This window comes from Saimiri boliviensis, chromosome 10 (genome assembly GCF_048565385.1).
Source record: "Saimiri boliviensis isolate mSaiBol1 chromosome 10, mSaiBol1.pri, whole genome shotgun sequence".
Classification (NCBI taxonomy): domain Eukaryota; kingdom Metazoa; phylum Chordata; class Mammalia; order Primates; family Cebidae; genus Saimiri; species Saimiri boliviensis.
In genome coordinates this window covers 45,986,236-46,012,528 of record NC_133458.1, presented here as the reverse complement: position 1 = coordinate 46,012,528, position 26,293 = coordinate 45,986,236, and the positions used below count along the sequence as shown (strand labels likewise).

The window sequence follows — 26,293 nt, the reverse complement described above, 5'->3', positions numbered from 1 at the left end:
AATTTATGAAAGCATCATGATTAACTATAATGTTGCTGCAGATTTTTATAGGTACCTTTTTCAGAATGAGGAATTTCTCTTATATTCCCAATTTTCTCAGAATTTTTATTATGAATAGATAATAGTTTTTCTGCGTCAGTTAAAATGATCTTATGGTTTTGCTTTCTCATTATGTTAATATAAGTTACACTGACTTTTGAAAGTAAAACACCCTTGCATTCCAGAGATAATCCCCATTTGGTAACAGTATATTATCCTTTTTCATATGTATTGTCAGAGTCAATCTGCTAATAGTTTGATAAGGATCTTTGTTTCTACATTCACTGGAATATTGGTATGTAGTTTTGTTTTTTTTTTTTTTCCTGAATTGTTTTTGTCTAGTTCAGATAGCAAGCCAATTCTTGGCTTATCAAATTAGTTAGGGAGTTTTTCACAATTTCTACTTCACTTTCCTACACACTCATCTCTCAGAGATAATCCCTTTTACTTAGGTTTTCAAAACCTCAGTTTGTAGCTCATTGATATTTTAAAATATATCAATATACAAAATCAGTTTGTCCTGTAGAAATAATATAGAAATATGAGCTACGAAAAGCAACGGGGAACAAAGAAACTCACAATATCATTAGAAACAGAATACTGTGTCAGAAAACAAAACATTAATGTTTTCAAATAGGTCTTTGTGAGATGAAGAATATTGCTTATATGATGACTAGGTTTCAAAATAAAATGTGGAATATATTCAAAATCTTACGGAATTGTAATTAAATAAAAAACAATAGTTTTCTAATTGCTCTTAAGAGAGGATTTTTAAGACTTTAGGGGGTTACTTAACAAATTCCTAACATTCTCAATTGATTTTATAATTTCTAAGGGAAATTGCCAACATAACTATATTTGTGAAGTATGTACACTGGGAAAAAACATCACCAATTTTATGTGTTAATAACAGCCTCCAGACTGCTGAATAAGAAATACTGAGCCTAAGTTATTTTAGGTTAACTAATTCCCTTAGGAATACCACTCTTTCCTAACATTTCCAAGTTTCTCTTATAATATTATCACACCTATTAAACAATGCAACTTTCCAATGCATGGTATAACTATAAGCTATTCTGAGCAATATTTATAGTTCTCTTATCTTAATTGCTGAGACTCTATCCTAACCATCTTGTTATGTGGTGAATTCTCCATCAGGGAGAAGCACTTCTGGGGCAGTGCTGCCTCAAACTGCCCTACCAGAAGTCAGGTGACAACATGAAACATTATACTGCATGGTAAGCTATTCATCAGACTGTTAACTTTGTCTGACCCAGTTCATCAAGTGTTTGTGTTCTGAAAGTCAATTTCGATTCACTTCGTTTTGCTAGACTAATAAGAAATTACCTTTTCCAAAGAAAAGAGAAATTTCTTATTTCCTGAAAGTAAGACTATCAGGAAAAGTCAACTCAGAAGTCTCTTGGGGGAAAAATTAAGTACTGGTGAGAATCATCTTAAGTTAATTAACCAGTTGAGTAGGAGGTTAGTGAGACTCTTCATCTTGTTTGTCTAATCCCACCCCTCATTTTACACTTGGCTACTTACCCTGATCCCACAGCATATGCCAAATCTAAGAAAACTTTCCAGCAAAACATTTTCTTAGAACAAATAAAATCACCTCTTTTTGAAAAAATAGTTAATTCATATTATATAACTGAATGATTAAAAAGTTAGTCATTTATATATATGATTAGCTCATTATTTCCACTAGAAATAAACATAGGGAACTAAAAAGGAGATTAAACTGGAAGCTTACTATCAATGTCATCAGAGATTTAGTGATGGAATAATTTATAGCTACTGACTAAAAAGAGAGTTTAAACTGATCCAGAAATGTCTTTCATTCATGTTGATCCATTACCAAAGATAATCAAGGGTTGGGTAAAACACCTCAAAAACCTCATCAGTTATATTAGAGGAAAGAGGCTGATAGTTTCTTATTATACTAGATTGTTTTAGGTGAAAAAAGAGTAAACACATGATTATATTTCAGACCAAAAAACAAAATGCAGCTTTCAACTTACTGCATGGCACTTTCCTTATTTACTATGAAACATATCTATTTGTTGTCAACTGATTTGTCCAACCCCTGAGAGGTACAGTCCCCCAGGTAATTAATTTTGCCAACATAATAAAAGGTTACAAAATGTCTTGAAACTGGTCCAAAGGATGAAGTGGGTCTAAGTATTTAATCTTGTAAGTTTTAACTTTTAAAACGTCAGTGCAGTCATTTTTTAAAAAATAATTTTAACATTTATTTTAGATTCAGGGGGTACATGTAAATGTTTGTTACATGAGTGTATTGCATGATGCTGAGGCTTGGGATACCTGTTACCCAGATAGAGTACATAGTACCCAAAAGTTAGTTTTCAACCCTTCCTCTCCCTTCTCTCTCCCCTTCTATTAATCCCCAGAGTCTATCACTGTCATCTTTATGTGACTTGTAAGTGAGAACGAGTGTTCTTTAGTTTCCTGTTCCTGTGTTAATTTGCTTAGGATAATGGCCTCTAGCTGCATCCATGTTGCTGCAAAGGACATGATTTCATTCTTGTCACAGCTGTGTAGTATTCCATGGTGTATATGTACTACATTTGCTTTATCCTATCCACCCATTGATGGACACCTAGGTTGATTTCTTCTCTTTGTTATTGAGAAGTGTTGTGATGAATATAAAAGGGCATGTCTTTTTGGTAGAATGATTTATTTTCTTCCAGATATATATTCAGTAATATGAATGCTAGGTCAAATTGTGGTTCTGATTTTTAGAGATGGGGTCTTACTTTGTCACTCAAGGTGGAGTGCAGTGGTCCAGTCATGGCTCACTACAGCTTTAAACTCTTGGGCTCAAGGGATCCGCCTGCCTCAGCCTCCCAAGTAGCTGGGACTATAGCCACATGCCACCATGCCCAGCTAATTTCCTTATTATTTTGTAGAGATGAGGTCTAGCCATCTTGCCAAGGCTGGTCTGGAACTCCTGGGTCCCAGCAATCCTTCCACCTTGGTTTCCCAAAGTGCTAGGATTACGGGCATGAGCCACTATGTCCAGCGGCAGTTGTAAGTTCTTTGAGAAATGTCCAAACTGCTTTCCACAGTAGCTGAACTCATTTACATTACCACCAACAGTGTATAACCATTCCCTTTACTCTGCATCCTCACCACCATCTGCTGTTTTTTGGGCTTTTCAATATTAACCACTTTGACTGGTGTGACATCTCCCTGCCTATTTTGATGTGCATTTGGCTGACTGGTGATGCTGAGCATTTTTTCATGCTTGTTGGCTACTTGTATGTCTTCTCTGGAGTAATGTCCGTGCATGTCTACTGTCCACTTTTTAATGGGGCTATTTGATTTTTGCTTGTTGATTTCTTTAAGTTCCTTATAGATTCTGAATATTAGATCTTTGTCAGATACATAGGTTGTGAATATTTTCTCTCGTTCTATAGGTGGCCTGTTTACTCTGTTGATAGTTTCTTTTGCTGTGCAGAAGTTCTTTAGTTTAATTAGGTCCCACTGGTCAATTTTTTTTGTTGTAATTTTTTGGAGGACTTGGTCATAAATTCTTTCCCAAGGTTGATACTCAGAATAATGTTTTCTTGGCTTTCTTCTAGGATTTTTAAAGTTTGAGGTGCTATATTTCAATCTTTAATCCACTTTGAGTTGATGTTGTATATGGTGAAACGTAAGGGTTCAGTTTCATTCTTTTGCATATGGCTAGCCAGTTATCTCAGCACCATTTACTGAATAGGGAGTCCTCTCCCTATTGCTTATTTTCGTTGACTTTGCCAGAGACCAGATGGTTGTAGGTGTACAGATTTCTTTTCAGTTCTCTATTCTGTTTGATTGGTCTACATGTCTGTGTTTGTACTAGTACCATGCTCTTTTCCTTACCATGAACTTACATTATTAGTTTGAAGCCAGGTAATGTGATGCCTCGGACTTTGTTCTTACAGCTTGGGATTGTTTTGGCTATTTGTGCTCTTTTTCTGTTTCCATATGAATTTTAAAATAGTTTTTTTCTGATTCTGTGAAAAATTATATTGGTAGTTTGATAGGAATAGCACTGTATCTGTAAATTGCTTTGGGCACTTTGGCATTTTCAGAATATTAATTCCTCCATTCAATGAGCATGGTAGGTTTATCCATTTGTTTGTGACATCTCTGATGTCTTTTAGCTGTGTTTTATAGTCCTCCTTGTAAAGATCTTCTATAACTTTGGTTAGGTGTATTTTTAGTTTTTTGTTTTGTTTTGTTTTGTTTTTTTAGTTTTTGTTTTGATATGTGGCTACTGTAAATGGTATTGTGTTCTTAATTGTGCTCTCAGCTTGAATATCATTGATGTACAGAAATGTTACTGATTTTTGGACATTAATTTTATACTCTGAAACTTTGTGGAAGTCATTTTTCAGTTCCAGGAGGATTTTGGTAGAGACTTTAGGGTTTTCTAGATATGCAATCATATCATCAGTGAGAAGAGAAGTTTGACTTCTTTTCCTATTTGGATGCCTTTTATTTCTTTCGCTTCCCTGATGGCTCTGGCTAGGAATTCCCATACCACGTTGAATAGGAGTGGTGAGAATGGGCACCCTTGTCTTGTTCCATTTCTCAAGGGAAATGTCTCCAGTTTTTACTCATTCAGTATGATGCTGGCTGTGGGTCTGTCATAGATGGCTCATAATATTTTGATGTATGTTCCTTTAATGCCTAGTTTCTTCAGGGTTTTCATCATTAAGAGATGCTGAATTTTACTGAAGGCTTTTTGTCCATCTATTGAGATAATCATTCGGTTTTTATTTTTAATTCTGTTTATGTGATGAACCACATTTAATTGACTTGTGTATACCTAACCAAACTTGCCTCCCAGGAATGAAGCATACTTGATTGTGGTGAATTAACTTTTTGATACACTGTTGGATTTTGTTTGCTACTATTTTTTTTAAGGATCTTTCACCTTAACAAAACATAGATAAACATAGGTAGCGAGTTTATCAGGGATAGTGGCCTGAAGTTTTCTTTTTCACTGGATCTTTGTCAGGCTTTGGTATCAGGATGATGCTGGCTTCATTGAATGAGATACGGAAGAATCCCTCTTTCTCAACTTTTTAGAAATATTTTCAGTATGATTGGTAGCAGTCTTGTTTGTATGTCTGATAGAATTTGTCTGTGAATGCACTGGTACAGAGCTTTGTTTTTTAGTTGGCTAGTTTGTTTGTTTAGACAGAGTCTTGCTCTGTCACCCAGGCTGGAGTGCAGTGGTATAATCTCAGCTAACTCTAACCTCCATCTCGCAGGCTCAAGTGATTCTCCTTCCTCAGCCTCTCATGTAGCTGGGATTACAGGCACCCATCTCCATGCCTGGTCAATTTTTGTATTTTTAGTAGGGACAGTGTTTCATCATGTTGGCCAGGCTGGTCTTGAACTTGACCTTAATTGATCTGCCAGCCTCAGCCTCCCACAGTACTGGGATTACAGGTGTGAACCACTGCACCCCACCTCTGGAACTTTTCATAATTGGCTGAATTTTTGCTACTGATTCAATTTTGGAACTTGATATTGCTCCGTTCAGGGTTTCAATTTCTTCCAGTTTTCAATTTGGGGAGGTTGTGTGTTTCCAGGAATTTATATATTTCCTGTAGATTTTCTAGTTTGGATGCATATAGGTGTTTCATATTTGTCTCTGAGGATGTTTTATATTTCTGTGGGATGGGTTGTAACGACCCTTTTGTTGTTTCTGATTGTGTTTATTTGGATCTTCTTTTTTTTCTTTGTTAATTTAGCTAACAGTGTATTGCTCTTGTTTATCCTTTCCAAGAACCAACTTTAGGTTTTGTGAATTCTTTGGATTTTGGGGGTTTCAATTGCTTTCAGTTTCACTCTGATTTTAGTTGTTTATTTTCTTTTGCTAGCTTTGGGGTTAGTTTGTTTTTATTTTTCTAGTTCCTCTAGGTGTGATGTTAGTTCATTAATCTGAGATTATTTTTGACTTTTTTAGGTAGGCATTTTAGTGCTATAAATTTACCTCTTAGCATTGCATTTCATGCATCCCAGAGATTTTGGTATGTTGTGTCCTGGTTTTCATTTACTTCAAATAACATTGTGATTTCTGCCTTAATATCATTGTTTTCCCAAAAGTCAATTCAGGAGCAAGCAAATTGTTTAATTTCCATGTAATTTTGTCATTTTTGCCAGGTCTTCTTGGTGCCGTTTTCTATTTGTATTCCACTATGCTCTGAGGGTATGTTCATATAATTTCAGTTTTGTTTTTTTTTAAATTTATTAAGACTTTTTTTGTGTGGTCTATCTTTGAGTATGTTCTGTGTGTAGATTAGGAGAATGTGTAGTCTGTGACTGAGGGGTTGAGTGGTCTGTAAATGTTTGTTAGGTCCAGTTGGTCAAGAGTCAAACTTAAGTTTAAAGTTTCTTGGTTAGTTTGCTAAACTAACTTCAATGACCTGCCTAATCCTGTCAATGGGGTGTTAAAGTCTCCCACTATTATAGAGTAGCTGTCTAAGTCTTTTCCTAAGTCTAGAAGCAGTTGTTTTATGAATCTGGGTGCTCCAGTGTTGGGTGGTTATATATTTAGAAAAGTGAAGTCTTCTTGTTGAATTGAACCCTTCTTCATTATGTAATGCCCTTCTTTTTCTTTCTTTCCTTTTGTTTATTTAAAGTCTGTTTTATCTGATGTATGAATAGTGACTCCTGCTCTTTTTTTGTTTTCCATTTGCATGATAGACCTCAAAGTAAAGGGTTGAGAAAAAAATCTGTCATGCAAATTGAATGATTATGGATGTCATTGGAGGTGTGATGGGTCTCTTGAAGGCAGGGGATGGATGGTCTTTTTTTTTAATCCAACCTTGCAACTTTGTGCCTTTTAGGTGGGGTGTGTAAACTGTTTACATCCAGGTTACTGTTGATATGAGAGGTATTGATCCTACCATGAAGTTTGTTTGTTGATTACTTTGTAGTTTCTATTGTGTGGTTGTTTTATAGGGCCTGACGGCTATTTATGTAAGTGTGTTTTTGTGGTAGCAGGTACTTTCTTTTATTTCCAAGTTTAGAACCTGCTGAAGGGTCACTTGTTAAGAATAGTGTAATAGTAACTAATTCCCTTAGCACTTGCTTTTCTGGAAAAGATTTTATTTCTTCTTTGCTTATGAAGCTTAGCTTGGCAGAATATGAACTTCTTATTTGGAATGTCTTTTCTTTAAGAATTCTGAAAATAGGCATTTAATCTCTCCTGTCTTATAAGATTTCTGCTGAGAAGTTTGCTGTTAGCCTAATAAGGTTCTCTTTGCATATGATCTGATAGTCACTGTTTAATCACAATATTTCTGGTAAAGAAAGGAATGATCAACTCTGAAAAGGGTGAATGGTTGTTAAAAATATGAAGGATAAAGGATATATAATCTGTCAAATGTTTTGACTAATTAAATATGGACTTCTTATATGTGACTGAAACTGAGAGGGGAAAAAAAGTCAAAGCAATTCTCAGGTTTCTAGTATAAGACGATGGTGTTAGTCATTGAAACTGGAAGAGAATAAGTAAGTATTTAGAAATGTGGAATCAAATTTCATGATAGATGTCTGGAATGAAGAAATATCTGAATGTCACAAGAATATGAGGAATAAAATAATGACAGATTTTGGCTAATTCTATCTAGGAGACAACCTGGAATGAGGAAGAAGGTAGGGGATGGAGTATTACTGTCTGGCAACATCTAAGGGTTTATTTGAACGATCAAGAGGCATCTAAGTAGAGTATAAAGGCTCAGTTTAAAACACAACATAGAGTGTAAGCACCCAAAGGGAAGGTACTTGTATTGCTTGCCACTGTATACACTGACAGCACCCATGACACTACATGGAAAGTGGTACATGACCATTTGTTAAATAAATGAACAAACAAACCAAGATGGTGATGTTATGAAAACCAAATGCAACGAGAATTGCAAAAGAAAGGAATCACTTACAGTGGCATTCAGATTGCTTGAATCTGGCAATTAGACAGTAATTAAAGACCTTATCATGGATAGCTGCTGTGGAGTTTTGTTGGTAGAACTGAGATTGAGATGGATAGAGGAGCACATGGAAAACGAAGCAGTGGAGATGCTGAAAGCTGCTTACACCATCAAAAATACCGTCAAAGAGAAGGAAGTATTAATAGATAAAACTAGGGGAGGAAATATTATTGAGGACTTTTTTTGTAAGTTAGGAAAGATGTATGCAGGTTTACACGTAGAGAAAGAAATCAAAGACAAGAAGAAATTAAAGAGGCAAAAAAGGGCATGACTGATACAATATGGTCCCTGGGACATGGAGGGGATGAGTTCTAAACCAGAAATGGAGTAATTAGGAACAAAAATGGGACTTCTCTATCTATAGTGTTAAATTGGGACAGTGAAGGTAATAGAAGAGGCAATGATAACCCCCAGATAGTGATATAAGGTGATGATCTCTCTCTCTTACGTCTGCAAGGAGGTAAGAATAAGAAGAAATACAGGCATGATTTCTAGTGTAAAAGCAGAAAGTTTGAGAACACTTATTTTCAATGTGTGGCAACGCTGCCATCTTTTTAGAAGGGTTAGAAGTGAAGTAGAAATTCTGAAGAGGCTGGTAGGTATCTGAAGCAAACCCTGGCACTAGATTATGGAGTTTAGGAAGACTACATAAAAAGAACTACTGTTATCCAATTGCAGAGTACATAATAAATTCTAGTTGTTTGCACTAATCTGCCCAATGGTTGGGTTTTCTTCGGTAGCATTCAGGGTTTTAGCATAAGAAAACAAAAAATAAATAGCAGACTTAATCTAAGGCTAGCTGTTGGCAGAGAAATATGATAGAATGGATAAAAACCAGGGAGTTAAGAGTGTTGGAATTCATGCACTGTGAAGCTAGCCTGGGAGGATGCTGGCAATTGTTTAAGTTGGTGGAGGTAACTGAAGTGCTTCAGCATATAAACAGCAAGGGAATCAGAGGGACAGAAGGAGTATGGGAGCCTCAAGGATAAGAGATCATGGTCTTGAATCATAAAAGGCAGATTTACCTGGGTGTGGGTCCAAACTGAAATGGGAGCCTCAGATGCAGATATTGGTTAGCTCAGGTGCTTACCTCAAATAGCCAGAAGCAGCAAGAGCTAGAAGATACCTCTGAGCAGTAGGGCACAAACTAAAAATGCTAATATTTGTCTTGTACACTGGAATACACAAATGAGGCTGGCTGAAGCCGTAAGTGACTAGGTCAAGGGGTCCTACTGCTGGAATGACACAATATCCCAGACATGTCTGTAACTCACTCCAACCTATTCCCTGCTTGTGTACCAGAACACAAACCGAAAAACCCTGCCTTTAGCAAACACTGAAGGTTGAAATAAGGAAAAATCAGTGATTAATGATGTAGCTCAGAAAGTTAAGGTGAGAGATTCAAAACAAAGACAATCAGATCAGAATCCAGGTAAACACTGGACTGAACCTAAGTGGAAACAGAAATGATAGGAATAAAGGAAGAGTCAATGATTGTTGCTACAAATTGGCCTCATGCACCATCTGACATGGGCCTTGTAGTACATGGATGAGTCAATGCGGAAGCAAACATGAAGGCGAAATTTAGAGTCCATAATTTCAGGAAAAGGTATTTCAAGGTGACAAGATAAAAGGCCCTTTTCACTAGTTTTAATTTTAGTTACTCATGTAATATACAATCAAGGTTACCAAAGAAAATTGATCGGGAATATTTTTTTAACAGGCAATTAAAAAGTTGTAAAGTGCTTTTTTAACAAGTGAAGCTATTGTGCTCTGGAAAAAAACCCATTATTAAAATAGAAAAATTTACTTCTCAGAATACATCCTAATATTTTCCTGTTTGGCATTGTACAGATTAACAGGACGTTCTCTTAAGTTTTAAATGTTTATAAAATAACGGTTTTGTGTCTCAATAGAATAGAAGATGCTTTATTCTGGTTGAACATCTTTGAAAGAATGATCAAAGAAGCAAAAATGTCATCTGCATTGTCAAATGACCTTGCTCTGTGATCTCTGTAGAAAACAAACAGCTTTAAATGAGAAGAAGCTGTCAATTCAGGCCCTATTACAATAACGAGAGTTCATCACATGCTTTATCCTGTGGTTCTGAATTTTAGCACTCTTTTATGTAGTTACATTGTAAATCACCACCTACTATTTATAACATTTCTGTACTTCTAGCCAAAATATCAAGTAAATCAAATTGGAGATGAAATATTTCTGGCTTAAACCGATCCAATATGTTCATGCTCCTGACAGCTGTAAAACTCAAGAGTTATTTTACATCTTAGCGTTTGAAATCTAAAAACCACACTTTTGGATGACCTGGTGCATTCCAACTAAAATCCTGGAAATCTCATGTCTGGGAAATTAGCTGAGAGGAGCATGGGCAGATCATTGTTACTGGATGAAACTTACAGGAGAATCACAGTAAGGGGCCATTAACTATAAAGCCAAAAAGCAAGAGATCATGAACAACAAAATTTAAGACATACCCAAATTGGAATTAAGGTGTGGCTGTTAATAGGCTGATAATGCATAGATATATTATTCTATTTTATTCTAGAAAGTCAACTAAAGGATAAAGAGTCAGAGGCCCCAGTCGAGCTTGGTAATTATTCTAACAAAACATTTCTGTAGAAAGTAATCGCTCTTCTTCAAGGCTGTTGTAACAATTAGTGAAAGAAATAAAAGAGGACTAAAGGGATGAGCTGAAGCAACAATATAAACAATAATGAAACTGTTCACCACCACAGGGGAATGTTGTCGTAATTGTTTGAGGTCTGTAAGTAAAAATGGCTATGTCAGTGTTATTATCTTAAAATCATTTAATGAAGCCACAGGATATCTCATGTACATACAATAAAACAATTCAAATTTTGGAAAATAACATATAATCTACTCTTTGCTCCACTATTAATTGCTGGGGAATATGATACTGGCTAGGGCCTTTCTGTTCTTATATTAGCTATCCTCTGTTCATAGGAATAGAACCCTTGAAGACTCAGTATTTATTTTATGTCGAATTATTTCTGAAATCATTTAAGTGCACTTCTCTTAGTGGTTCTGACTATTCTTTTGAAATAGCAAGGATGCTTGCCAACCTCTTTTTCCAATATAAGCAGAATTCAAAAGTGAATTTTCATTCGCAGGTATCTAGGAACACATATTTCTCCTTCACGCCTCTGAACTGATGGCAACTGCAGTACCAAGTGTTGCTTTGGGAAGGCTTAGCCCTCCATCTTTCTTTCAGCTTCTTCCCACCCCCAACCCGGTCAGCATCAACATTAATATACAACATATAAAAAGAGTATATGCTCATTATACAAAATCACCTTCAGGAAGAGTTATCTTACTTCCCTTCCAATGTTAAATTACCACCCTACACCCATCCTACATTTAGTGTCATTATTGAAAGGTAGCTTTGCATACTGACCAAATGCAGGGACTTGGGTATCAGACAGACACTGACCCATTCCAGGGACATGATCTTTATGTGTAAGACTCAAACTTTTAACCTCCCTTAGTCTCACATTGTTCAGGATTGATGCAAGAACTCAATAAAATAATGCACTGTGAAGTGCTTGGCCAGTATATGGCAAGTAGTAAGAGCTCAATTAAGGCCAGATATTTTTAATATTATTGTTATTATTCTTATTACTGTTTATTGCAATTTTCCCTTGCAAACGGTTTAGCCAATGAAAACATCCAAGTTAAGAATCATGGAGTTTTATGGAACATGAAAATATCTTACAGGTTTTCTTGGGCAACCAACTAGCAAAAGAACAGGCTATGACAGAAAGACACAATTCTAAAATATGTTGACTGTGATTTCATTATTTAGAGAACATTTCAGTCTCTTCAATTACCTCAGAACTACCAGCATAACCATCGATTTTCATTTTTCTAGCAAAGTATAAAAATCCTTGCTATTAAAGAATGCTGAATGACAATTTAATTCAACAAGTGTTGTCTGAATGGTGACCATATGGAAAAGTCTTGTGCTTATTGGAGAGGACTGTATGTGGGGGGACAGGATAAAGATAAGTAAGAAAGTCTTTCAAATTCTTTGCAGTATAAGGAGGAAGGATAAGAACAAGAGAGAGAAGAAAGAGAGAAAGAGGAACAGAAAACAAAGTTGTAAACGACCATAAGATAAGACAGAATCAAAGTGCTGTAATAAAGATGAAAGTCTAAGGATCTGAAAGCACAGCTGTGTGAAGGATTGATTTTCAACTGGGTAGACGGATGAAGATTTAGTGGGTGGGCTCGTCTGAGATGACATTTAAAAAAGGAATAGGATTTCGATAGGTGTGAAAGAGAAGACATTTCCAGGATGAACTACAGGATTAAAATATTTTGGAATACTTGGAAAACATAAATAAGGACAATAGTCAAAAAAGCAGAATAGGGTGGGAATGAAGCAATGAAAAACCTGAAGGGTGTTGAGTAATGGGATGTAGTAATAACAATATTAGTAGTAATCACAGTGGGAGCAGTAGTGGAGGTTATATTACTAATAGTAGAATTCATTAAGTAGCTAACATATATTTAGTACCTTTATCTCATTCAATTCTCAAAAACCACCACTCTTCAAGAAATGTACCATCTCTGCCTCTTTTAAAAATGAGAAACCAGGCACAGGGAAGTTAAAGTTGCCAGTGTCCACCTCAGTAGTAAGAGACAAAGTCAATATTCAAAACTCATGTAACTTTTAGTGAGCTAAAAGTTAGTGTCACACTAGCTAATATTACTACGAATATTATTTCTTCCATATGAAAAATAAGAAATACTACAATGTATTTTCTCCACATAAAAATTGGATCCAATCTTTTAATTTTTTTGACAAATAGACAGCATACATTGTACTCAATGTGAAAATATATGCCAATTATTGTTTCTATGGTAAATGTTACTACAAATTTAAATGGTATCCTTGAAACACAATAATCAAACCCTGGTTTAGAGGCCCTTCTTACAATAACAAGGGATTTTAATTCAGCTCCACCATTCCTATAATTACCAGAGAATACTGATGCTAGAAGGATGGGGTAGGAACATGGAGCAGAGAAATGTGTGGGTGAAGCAAGTTTCTGAAAATAAAAGCTCTTTATTCTTCATTATCATGCTTCTCAGACCATGATGATCTGGAATTGGTTACAACTTGTGCAGGCAAAAACTCACGCTGCGAAGCAGGCAACCATGGCAAACTTGTCTTCAGTTCTGTGCACTAATCATCAAGTCTTCCTTAATAAGCAGATTCCCTCGTACCTAAGATATTGCAGGTCATTTCATAAAACACAGACATACCAACCATAAGATGACAAACACTCTTGTGTAAGTAATAAGGAATAATGAAATGGCCGTCAAGCTATACGGTCTGAAACTTTGGTCACTGGACCATAAATGGGGATGCCAAATTGTATTATGATTGGGATTTTGACGTCTTCTCCAATAGGGACAGAAGTTATGCATGTGTGTAAACATTTCCCTCTAAGCAAAGATGATGGCTAGAAGTCACTGTCACACCAGCTAACAGAATAGACTACCACCGGTTTGATGCAAACTCCTGACCCAAGCTTTGGATCCTACAGTTGAGATGCAGCTGCCACATGGCAATCTTGCTCACAAGCGAATAGAAACCTACATGTCTCTGAGTTTCTGGTTTTTGATTTTTTGAAATCAATATAATATTCTCCTACTAAAGAAAATAAAAGGAGGTTAACTGGTAGCGATCCATTCTTTAGGCCTGGATTTTTTTTTTTTATTCTCTAAATAAATCTTCACTGGTAGCAATTGTAGTAGTCCTAAAAACTGATTATGGAAAAAAGACACAGTCCATATGTCTGGCAAGACATCTTAATAAAATGCTATTTGTAAAAAAAAAAAAATAGAAACACCCACAGTTTCAAGAGATATTTACTAGAACTTTTATTTTATATCCTCTGGTTATGGCCATGGAGCCAAATAAATTAGAAAACAGAGGTAATGATATAGATATGCCATGTAACCTTCAACTACAACCTCAAATGATCCCCACACGTAAGAATAGATATTTTGCTCTGGTTGACTTACCTAGAGGCAAAGAAAAAGGAAAACAAGAAATAGATGTCTTGGAACAGTAATCACAAGAAACTCAGAAGGGAACCATTGCTAAGGAAATATTCAGCAGAAACATTTGCAAATGCTTAATAGAAAAAAGCTTATAAATAATTTATATGAATTATAACAGCAACTAAAGATTTATGCTAAATTTTGTTATGTTGTTCCAATACCATTTCTAGTTATTTTCTGTTCCTTGTGTAATTCTGCTTACCAACAACCCCTCAAAATATTGTACATTTGGGACACTTGAACCAAGTTGTGCCTGTTGTCAAAATATCATCTTTTAAGCTTGGATAATATTTTGAGATTTATTTGTAAGTATAAAACAGATTTCAAGTGATCACCATTGATGTGGTTGGCAATTAAATTGATGTGACTTTCTACCTGAAATAAGATTATGCTTTGAGTTAAGGACAATTATTAGCTAGATTCTGCCCTATATACAGCTCTACCAAACTAAGCTTAGATGGAGCAAAAATAATGCCAGAGCCAATGCCTTAATTCCCCAACTGGATATTTTCAATGACATGTTTTGTAAAGCATTCCTATCAAGAAATTTTACTGTGTTACATTCAGGAACATTCTGGAACCACTGTTTGCTACATTGTAGGAAAGCAACAGTAGTGTATACTGCTATAACTTCTTTTAGAGTAATTCTGCAGCTTTTCTGAGGAATGTTGCAGGTGGATTCTCCAAAGTTGTCAAAGATAAGAGAAAATGTTGTCAGCCTTTTTTATTTTGGCATCAGGAAAGAGGTTGAAAATCAGATTCAGTAAAGAAAATAGAAATGCATTCCAATAATTCCAATAGTTTTGTAAATATGTTTTTATAAATATGGTTCCTAGCTCTTCAGCTCCTCAGTTTAAAACAAAAACGACCATTAAAGTTCACAAGAACTAAACTAAACCTCTCTTCATCAATAATCACCTGTCACTTCTTTTTCATCCAAGATTCACTGCTATTAAGGGTATCATACACCTGTAAGTGGCTTATCAAGAATTGGCTGTGAGATGTTAAAACCGGCATGACCTTGACTAAAGTAAAAACATTTCCAAATAGAATTCATTTAACTACACCATTATACTGGATGACAGGGCTGAGACTGAGGGAGTATGAGAATAGTAAAGCTCTAAGTCCCTTGGGATAGGCAGATAAAATGAGGCAGTACCTGTCTAAACAACACATTTGTTATAACTAGTCATGGTATCCTCAAAGTCTCTATTCCGGAAAGGACACTGATTATGCCAGAGTTCACCTTATCACTGATGCCACAAAGGCATTTCAGACACAGATCACACTTGCCCGTCTTGATTTTAAGAGAAGAATCCAGAAATGTCAATTTGTATGAAAAGTGGAATCCAGGCTTTCATTTTGGATTAATATGATTTTGGTTACTAAAGAAATTCTTGTTCTAAACATTTTGCTTTATACTCAAATGGTATTTTGGTAAATATTGGCTTTTTTTTTACAAGCTGTACAAAATAGAATAAGTTTTCTTGGTCTCATATCCATTGGAAATAGGTAGAAAATTTTATTATTAATTATTTTAAGATTCTTTTACTTTCCATGGTATTTTCCTTCCACATTCAAAATTTTAGAAGAATATTCTTATTTTATAATATTTAAAAAATACTATATATTAATTTTTAGATTTGAAAAGTTAGATTCAACCATTCAACAAAAATAACAGGGGAAAGAACTAACATTTGCTCATCATTTAAGCATTGTGTTTGGCAAGTAATACATTAACCTTGAAATAATCACTTGCTAGTGGAGAAGGTGGAGAGCTAACACTAACCTTGGTCCCCTGTGACAAGGGTGGTGGTAGCAGACCATTTATTTGTTCTGTGTCCCTGGATTAGAAACTGGTTTATTCTGATTGGGGCAATTGCAAAAAGCTTCACAAACTACATATTTAAACTGAAACCTAAAGAATAATACTAGTAGTATTAGTAATTACAAGTACCGATACTGCTGCTGCTACTTACATAGCAGTTGTTATATACCACACACTATTCTAAGAGTCTTACATAGATTAACTCATTTAATTCTCACAACTCTGAGAGGAAAGTACTATTACTCGCATTTTATAGATAAGAAAACTGAGGTTCACAGAATTTAAATAACTTGCCCATAGACATATAACTAATAAATTGTGGAGCTGAAATGGTCTAGCCCCAGACTCTGTCTGTAACTCCTATACCAAACTGCCTCTCATATAGGAATTCACCAAGGAAGAGCATTAACAGACCAACCAAATGGAGGGAATAGTAGCATATCATCAAGAGTTATTAAAAAAATGATTCTGCCATCTTCAATCACTGGGCTCCTTGAACATCTCCCTCACCATCTGAATCAGGTATGTGAAATATATAACACTCCCTTCTCCCCACCATATGGCTCCAATTCAGTTATTCTGATAGGAGAGGAAGAAAGGGAAGAAAATAAAGCATATAAAAGCATATAAATCTATTTTATCCAGAAGTAATTATTATATATAATGGAATATTAAACTGGAAGTTTTGGCTGAAGCATCAAGACAATAATTAACACATTCCCAAAGAGGTGTTAGGACATATGTTGAATTTCCAAAGGAGGATTCTGAGAAACCAGCTACACAATTCTAAAATGCCATATCTACATCAAATTCCTAGTGCCTGAAATTAAAAAGGGGAACTTATTTAGAAAAAGTTATTGATAAGCTGTGATTTTGGCTCTGAAGAATGTGAGATCTCTTTCCCGACCTTAGCCTGGGGAAAGAAACTTCAGCAGAACCTCTTTAGAAACCCTAATATGTGTCCCCTGCATTTTGATGTGCATATAGACTGGTATCTGGCTCAGGTATACGAGAAACCTAAGGCCAAGTGACTGTCCAGCTCTACTTATGCTGGAGCAAAGGGAAACTTGCTGAGTGGGAAATCACTGATTCACAAAGTACACTGGCATTCACAATGTGTGAGTGTTTCCTACGGACCAGTTGTGAGCATTCTGTAAGAAGGAGTCAGAATGGGGTCACCTCTGGTAATGTCTAAGAACGTCATCTGGAAAGGGTCAAGATCTCAACAAAAAACACTGGAGGGACCACTGGCTTTCTTAGCCAGAATAGAAATGCTTCCTTAGACATTAAAATAACTGCAGAGGGCAGAGTCAATAAAAGCATTCAGAAGTAAGTCAGCTTTAAAATCCTACAAGTCCAGACTGGGCAGAATTACACGGCTCACACCAGTAATTCAGCAGTTTGGGAGGCTGAGGTGGGTGGATCACTTGAGGTCAGTAGTTTGAGACCAGCCTGGCCAACATGGCAAAACCGCATCTCTACTAAAAATACAAAATAATTTAGCTGGGTAATGATGGTGCAGGCCTGTAATCCCAGCCACTTGGGAGGCTGAGGCAGGAGAATCGCTTGAACCTGGGAGGCAGAGGTTGCAGTGAGCTGAGACTGTGCCACGGCACTCCAGGCTAAGTGACAGAGTGAGGCCCTGTCTCAAAATAAACAAATAAATACATTTAAAAAATCCTCTAAGTTCAGACAGCACCACTGCTAGACTAACATTATGAAACTTAAAAGAAAAAACTTTCCTATCCCTGTTTTCTCCTCTCCCTCCCAGTGCTCCAAACCAGGAAGAGTTAGATACTGATGTTAGCAAATTGAGGGTAGAGAGGACAAGGTAGGGAAAGAGACGGGAGACCAAGTACCCCTTTCCCCACTGCTGGTTTCCTGCCTACAGGAGCTTGAGTTTGACAGCTCAAGGAGAGAAGCTTTAACTTTTTTAAAAAAAATTAGAATATTAAATATAACAGGAGCTAGATATTTAAATTATTAAATTGAATCTGTATTCTTACCCCCCAAACTACTATAGAGCATATTATTATCTAAGAATGTCCAGAAAAGTCACGGGACTTGCCTGAACTTATATCAAAGGGTAAGAAAAGAACTGCTTCACAGAATGGATTTAAACAGAGATAAGGTAAATTTTTAAAAATAATTACATCTAACAAGTTGTGCTAAGTCAACATAACAGCTACGTACATAACAATCTCTGCATTGCACACCCACACACATGTAATTCTGCTCACTTCAGCTCACACTGTAAAAGGCAGCACAGGAAGCTTGAGTCTGGCTCTGGAGCCAGTTTGCCAAGCTTGCCTCAGTTTCTTCTTCTGAAGAACAGGAGTATTAACAATATATACTTCATAGTGTTGACGGGAAGATTAAATTAAATAATACAGAAAGACATTTAATTTAATGCTTGGCCAATAGTAAGCATTCATACATAATATCTACCATGTTTGTTGTTACTGTTATCAATATTATTAATAATATTAAAGGTGACCAGGAGTGGTGGCTCATGCCTATAATCCCAGCACTTTGGAAAGCCAAGGCAGGCAGATGGCTTGAGCTCAGGAACTGACTAACCTGGGAAACATGGCAAAACCCTTTATCTACAAAATACATAAAAATTTGCCAGGCATAGAGGCATGTGCCTGTAATCCCAGCTATTCAGGAGGCTGAGGCCCAAGGATCACTTGAACCTGGGAGGCAGAGGTTGCAGTGAGCCCTGATTTTACCACTGCACTCCATCCTGGGCAAGAGTGAGACTCTCTGTCTCAGAAAGATAAATACAATATGATACAATACAATACAATACAATACAATACAATACAATACAATACAATACAATACAATACAACACAACACAATACAATACAAAACAAATATTAAAGGCCCATTTTGACCCACCTTATCTACATAGAATAATCAGGACAGGAGGCTCACGATTATCATGTTTATCTAATCACCTCCTAACTACTTTCAAACCAACAAACCCTAATATTGCCACGGATCCCCCTCCTGTGCAAAGAACAGTAATAAGTCCAGTCTCACAAACATATGTTTTGTATTGAACGCCTGTCTCCATGCACCGTACTGTGGGTTCTGTGCATATTACCTCATTTGTTTCTCACCACATTCCGTGAGGTGGCTGCAATCATTATCCCCATTTAACTGATGGAAAACTAGGACTTAAGGTCCTTGTCCATGGTAATGCAAATAGTATATGGTAGAAGTGGGATGGATAAACAGTTGTATTAGTCTTTTTTTTTGAGACAGAATCTCACTCTGTCACCCAGGCTGGAGTAAAATGGCACAATCTCAGCTCACTGCAACCTCTGCCTCCTGGGTTCAAGTGATTTTCTTGCTTCAGCCTCCTGAGTAGCTGAGATTACAGGCATGCGCCACCATGCCTGGCTAATTTTTGTATTTTTAGGAGAGACAGGGTTTCACCATGTTGGTCAGGCTGGTCTTGGACTCCTGACCTCATGATCCACCCACCTCAGCCTCCCAAAGTGCTGGGATTACAGGTGTGAGACACTGCACCTGGCCATATTAGTCTGTTTTTACACTGCCTTAAAGATACTACTGGAGACCTGGTAATTTAGAAATAAAAGAGGTATAATTGACTCATAGTTCTGCATGGTGAGGGAGGCCTCAGGAAACTTATAATCTTGGTGGAGGGTGAAGGAGAATCAAGGCATATGTTACATGGAGTCAGGAGATGGAGAGGACATGGAGAAATTGCCAAACACTTTTTAAAACCATCAGATCTCATGAGAACTCACTTACTAACACAAGAACAGCATGGGGGAAATTGTTCCCATAATCCAGTCACCTTCCACTAGGTTCCTCCCTCAACAGGTGGAGATTAGAATAAGTGATGAGATTTGGGTGGGACACAGAGCAAAACCGTACCAACAATCATCATCAACATTTCAGCTAATTTATGATCATCAAAGTTATTTTCATTTTGGGGTGAAGTCTAATATACTCCCTGTCACAGGGACTTCACTAAAGGCCACTAGTAACTCAAATTAAAGCAATGTATCTGTTCTCACTTATAAGTGGGAGCTGAACAATGAAAACACATGGACACATGGTGGAAGGAACCACATACACTGGGGCCTGGCAGGGGGCAAGGGGGACAGAGAGCATCAGGAAGAACAGCTAATGGTGCTGGGCTTAATACCTGGGTGATGGGTTAATCTGTGCAATAAACCACCATGGCACACATCTACCTGTGTAACAAACCAGCACATCCTGCACATGTACCCCAGAACTTAAAATAAAAGTTGATTTCAAAAACAAAAAAAAGCAATGCATCATTTATGGAGAAGCAATCTTCTTAGTTTTGGGAATCTATTGAACATTATGAGGCAAAATCAAAGAGATTGGTTTTCAGTTTCGGAAAGATTAAATAGGAAAACATGAAAGATTTTCATGTTAGTGTATTGTTATGGCTAATATTGAGTGTTAACTTGATCGGATTGAAGGAATCAAAGTATTGTTCCTGGGTGTGTCTGTGAGGGTGCTGCCAAAGGAAATTAACATTTGAGTCAGTGGACTGGGAGAGGAAGACCCACCCTCAGTCTGGGTAGGCGCCAGCTAATCAGCTACCAGCATGGCTAGAAGAAGGCAGGCAGAAAGAGCAGACTTGCTGAGTCTCCCGGCTGGATGTTTCCTGCTGTTGAACATCAGACTCCACGTTCTTAAGCTTGTGGACTCTTGGACTTACTTACCCCAGTGGTTTGCCAGGGACTCTCAGGCTTTTGAGCACAGACAGAAGGCTGCACTGCCAGCTTTCCTACTTTTGAGGAGGTTTTGGGAGTCTGACTGGCTTCCTTGCTCCTCAGCTTGCAGACAGCCTAAGGCTTCACCTTGTGATCATGTGAGTCAATACTCCTTAATAAACTCCCCATTATACATACATGTATCCTATTAGTTCCGTCCCTCTAGAGAAACCTGACTAATGCAAGCATATACAAAACTAAACCATAATTGAACACATGTTGCAAATGGTGGGTATGACTAGAAAGAGGTGGGAATTTAAATAAATTTAAAACAAAATATCCAATCAGGTGAACTCTACTGAAAGTCGTGTTTTACATTACACCTTCATTTAACTTTTCTTAGACTCAGTTTCCTAATATCTAAAATAAAAATTTGCCATCAGAATTAAGGGAAATTATATATACCTATGTAAAAACTACATTTTAACACTTATTATGTTTACAAGAAATCTTATTGAATTTTAATATATAGAATATCATCAAAAATATAAACATCTAGCTGCCCAAGTTTGTATAGCACTTGATCTATAGAAGGTGCTCAATTAATGTTAAGTGAATAAATACAGATGCTCTGAGTTCCTTGCTAACAGCAAGAATGCTTTTAACATTCTAAATGCATGTATTATTGTTATCATTCCTCCCTAATAATAATAATGGGGGATAGTGCCCTTATCTGTTTGTCATTGCAATAATGAACTCTACCAGCAGGCTCTGTAATTTGGGGGTGACACAGGAGAGAGGGGCTTACAAAGACACACTATACGGACAATAATCCTGAATCCTGAAGTCAAACCGGTGTCTCTGTTTTTGTAGCTTTTCTTCCCCCAGATATATAGGCAAACATACTAATACAAACATGAAAAATGCCACGGCTGTATTTACCTATTACCTTGCAATACTTAGGGCAAAAATTCTTGACATGCTCAAATTTTGTGGTAATTATTCATATCATAAGAATGAGATCATAAAACCTATTTCTCCATTGACTTCAGGATGAAGTTGATAAAAAGGACTTGACTAATTATTGTAATCTATTCATCATTTCATACTTAGTGAGCACCTACTAGGTGCCAGGTACTGAACTAGGTGCTGAACAAAAAAGTGGTCCCTTTACAGAGTTCTTAGACCAGTTAGAGACACAAACAACTCACCAGCAATTAGAAAACAGCATGTCTGCTACAAATAGGGAATTAATAAAGACTCTAAGAGCATACAAGAGAGATTTTTCAGAAGAGCTCTCCACTCATGGTGATGTCAAAGCTAAGACTGGGTGGGATGGGGGTGGAGACACTGCATTGGGAGAACATGTAAGACAGTGAAGTTCAAAGGGCTGGAGAGCAGGCAGAATTCAGTATCCTGGGGAAGCGGGTGGTGGGTAGGGAGGTAACTGAAGAGGCAACAAGGGACAATTCATAAAAGGACTTACGAGCTAATACTCCTCAGGTAATAGCACTGAATGAAAATATTTCCCTATATGTCAAGCATATTCATTTTGTCTCTTCCATTGATTATTAGTAACAACTAGCTGCCTTCAAAGAAGCTTCTGAATTTAATTAAAAAAAAAATAAAAGAATATAAAGACCTAAAATAAGTCTCTCTAAATCTTTTTCTAATTACAAATAAAGAATTCTTTGGAACTGCCTCTTCCTACTTTTTCATGTGCATTATGATTTGAGAACTTGAAATAAATATGGTAATGAATTCATTTGCTCTGAGGAAGAATGGACACAGATAGCAAGAAGTCTTTTCCTCTGGGCTTACACCAGTTTGCTTTTATAAGGATTTTGTACATTGTCCACGAATGCTAGAGACTCCTGGGAAAATTAATACTCCCTAAGCAAAATAACTGTTTTTTAGGAAAATGTCCACAGATTCAATTTTTCTAATAGAAAGTTATTTCCTAGGTGCAGAACAAGCTACTACATATCCTTGCTTAGTAACTGATCCAGATAGCTGGTAAAAGTTGATGAATGGAAAAGATGAAGGCTCAAGCACAATGAATTTCAATTTTTTTTTTCTTTTTGAGATAGGGTCTCTGTTACTCAGGCTGGAGTGTAGTGGCATGCTCACAATTCACAGCAGCCTCAAACTTCAGGGCTTAAGAGATCCTCCCACCTCAGCTCCCCAAGTAGCTAGGACTACAGGTATATACCACCACATCTGGCTAATTTTCAAAAAATATTCTGTAGAGAGGGGTCTCACTATGGTGCCCAGGATGATCTCAAACTCCTGGCCTCAGGTGATACTCCTGCTTTAGCCTCTGAAAGTGCTAATATTATAGGTGTGAACCACTGCACCTGGACTTCAATTGCTTTGATACTTTATCAGTTAAGATTGTCTTAGTTGCAAAAAATAAAATAAAATAAAATAAAATAAAATAAATAAAATACAGACTCCTAAAACAGTGATTTAAACAAGATACAAGTCATAGTTATACTGTCTGGTGCTAGTATGACAGCTCTACAGCATTGTCGCAGACCGGTCTCCTTCTATCTTAACTTTCTACCATGGTGATTATTATTCCCAAGCTGGCTATGTATGTGTCAGTTATCACGTCTAGAATGATGCAGTAAGATGAAGAATTGAGGAAGGCATGCCCTCTCTCTGTCAAGGGAACCTCTGCGAGTCTGTACATAGTTCTGCTTACATTTTATTAGCCAAAATTTAGTCACAACACTCTACTTAACTGAAAAGAGGTCCAAGGAGTATTTTTTTTTTAGGTACGTTGCAAAAAGCCCAGCTAAAAAATGTGTATATTTCTAAAAAAGAGGAAGGAAGAGAAAGAGAGAAGGAAGAAGAGATTTTAGAAGCCAATTCTCAATCTCTGCCATAAACATACGTGCATATAAACTTAAAAATATGAACGTGTGCTATGGTTTGTATGTTTGCGTATGTCTAAATTTCATGTTGAAACTTAATCTCCAACACAACAGTATTAAGAGGTGAGACCTTTAGCAGGTGATTAAATCATAAGGGCTCTATGTTCATTAAGGGGATTAGTGTCCTTAGAAATGGGCTGAACAAGCCTGTTTGGCCCTTTTTCCCCGCTCTGGCCCTTCCTCCATTATATGAGGGCACTGCATTCACCCATTCTATCATGTGAGGATACAACATCCAGGTACCATCTATGAAGCAGAGAGCATCAGATGCTGACTCTGCCAGCACCCTGACCTTTAACTTCCCAGCCTCCTGAACTATGAGAATTAAATTTCTATTATGTATAAATTACCCACTTTGTTACAGTAGCATGAACAGACTGAGACAAAAATTGGCACCAGAAGTGGGGTGCTGCTGTAACAAATGCCTAAAAATGTGGAAGCAGCTTTAAAGCTGGGTAATGAGTAGAAGCTGGAAGAATTTTAAAGTGCATTTCCATGAACAGAGGAACATTAAGGGCAATACTGGTGAGAGGTCAAATAAGAGGAGAGCTGTAAAGAGAGTCTTGATCTTCTCAGAGATTATCTAAGTGGTTTTTAAGAGAATGCTGGTAGTATAGACAGTAAAGGGCATCCTGATGACATCTTAGACAGATATGAGAAACAACTTATTGGAAACTGGAGGAACAGCCATTCTTGTTACAGCATGCAAAGACCGTGGCTGAACTGTTTGTGTCCTAGCGTTTTGTGCAAGGAAGAGCAATGAAATTGGGTATTTGGCAGTAGACATCTCCAGTCAAAGTTTTGAGAATGTGGCATGGCTTCTTTTGACTGCTTATGGTAAAATGCAGAAAGAGAGAATAAATTTAAGATGGAATTTATAATCTAAACGGAAACCAAACTTAAAGATCTGGAAAATTTTCAGAAGAAAAAAAAAGTGTGTTCAGAAGAATACACCAACAGTGTGGCCAAATGATGATTTGATTAGAAAACTGGGATGGATAAAAGTGAGAGAGGAGAAAGGAATGAAAAACAAGCAGACAGGGTGGGTCCTTAAATTCTCTCAACAAACAAACAAAAACAGCCTGAAAAATCAAAATAAGGGAACTTGACCAGTTGGCTTGCCTAAGACATGCCCGCAGCTGCACAGATAAGAAAGGCTATACAGGAGACTTGCCCCGACATGCCTACAATGAAAAATTCCCTCTCCTGACACATGCACTGTAAGGGGAACAAGGCAAAATGGAGTTACTCAAGCTAAGAGCCCACATGTGCACTAGGAGCATGGGGTGGAACTACCAGAAATGCACACCTTACGCAAATGAGATGCCCAATCCCTTATCAGTTTCTTATAAAAGCCTCTGTATCCAAATTGTGAATCAGCAACCCTTTTTTTGGGACCCCTCTCTGTAGCAGAGAACTATTCTTTCTTTCGCTTCTTAAATTTCGGTTCTTAACCTCACTCTTTGTGTGTTCCTTTCTTTGATCTCTGTGGCCATGAGACAATCAACTTCGGGTGTTACCTCAAACCATGAGGCTGCTTCAAAAGGAAGCCAGATGCTATTCGTCAAGGCAATGAAAGAGGCTGGGTACGGTGGCCTGTGCCTGTAACCCCAGCAATTTGGGAGGCTGAGGTGGGTGGATCATTTGAGCTGAGGCCAGCATGGGCAATATGGCAAAACCCTGTGTCTACAAATATATATATATATATATATATATATATGTTCATGAAAATTAGCCAGGCATGGTGACCTGCACTTGTAGTCCCAGCTTGAGCCTGGGAGACAGAGGTTGCTGTGAGCTGAGATTGCACCACTACACTCCAGCCTGAATGACAGGGTCTCACTCTGCCTCAAAAATAAATAAATAAATAAATAAATAATAAAAAGAAGATAATGAAATAATGACCACAAAAGCATTTCAGAGATTGTTGGGACTGCCACCCTCATCATAGGCCCAGAATGCCAGGGCCTTGAGGGAAGAAAAGTTTCAAAAAAACAGCCCAGGGCTCCTGTGTGAAAAAATTTTTGAAGGCCTCAGGGTTTTCTGCCCAGCACCACCTCAATTCTGCTCCCAAAATTCATGTGCCTGCTCCCCAGCTGTGCCAGCTGTGGCTCAAGTGGGCCCAGGTGCAGCATGGGCCACCCTGCTGGAAGGCACAGGCAGTAAACCTTGGTAGCATTGACATGGTGACAACTCTGCAGGCATGCAGAGTACAAGAGCCGGGCGGGGGGCTTGGCTACCTCCACCTACATTTCAGAGGATAACCCCAAAAGCCTCAGGGCCCAGGCACAAGCGGGGCTATCAGAGAGCCCATAGTAAGGTCATACCCAGCAGATCCATGGGGTCAGGGCCAGGGTCACTGCAGAGGCCCCATTAGGGCAATGCTCTGGAGAGCTAAGGGTTGCAGATGCCAAAGAGAACCTCCACTAGGGCAAATGACCAGTGAAACTGTGTGGGCAGGACTACTTCCCAAGGCCTTGGACCAGCAGAGCCACCAGCATGTAATTCCAGCCCAGCAGAGCTGCAGAAATACCACTGCAATGCCATGAAAACTTCCATGTGGGCTGTACCCTGCAAAGCTAGGGGGCAGGACTGCTCTGGATATACTGGGGTGGAAGGACCCAACTTCCA

At 37.5% G+C, this 26,293-nt stretch overlaps 1 protein-coding gene and 1 long non-coding RNA gene across 5 annotated transcripts in view; both read right to left on the bottom strand.

Annotated features, from left to right (window-relative positions):
- Positions 1-26,293, bottom strand: part of IMMP2L (inner mitochondrial membrane peptidase subunit 2) — a 923,127-nt gene that overhangs the window by 68,930 nt on the left and 827,904 nt on the right. The gene's annotated exons all lie outside the window — the stretch shown is intronic.
- LOC141580065 (uncharacterized) overlaps positions 343-26,293 on the bottom strand; it is a 38,182-nt gene continuing 12,231 nt past the window's right edge. The window contains exon 2 of the long non-coding RNA XR_012512057.1: positions 343-26,268. This is a non-coding gene — a long non-coding RNA (uncharacterized LOC141580065). The remainder of the gene's footprint in view (positions 26,269-26,293) is intronic.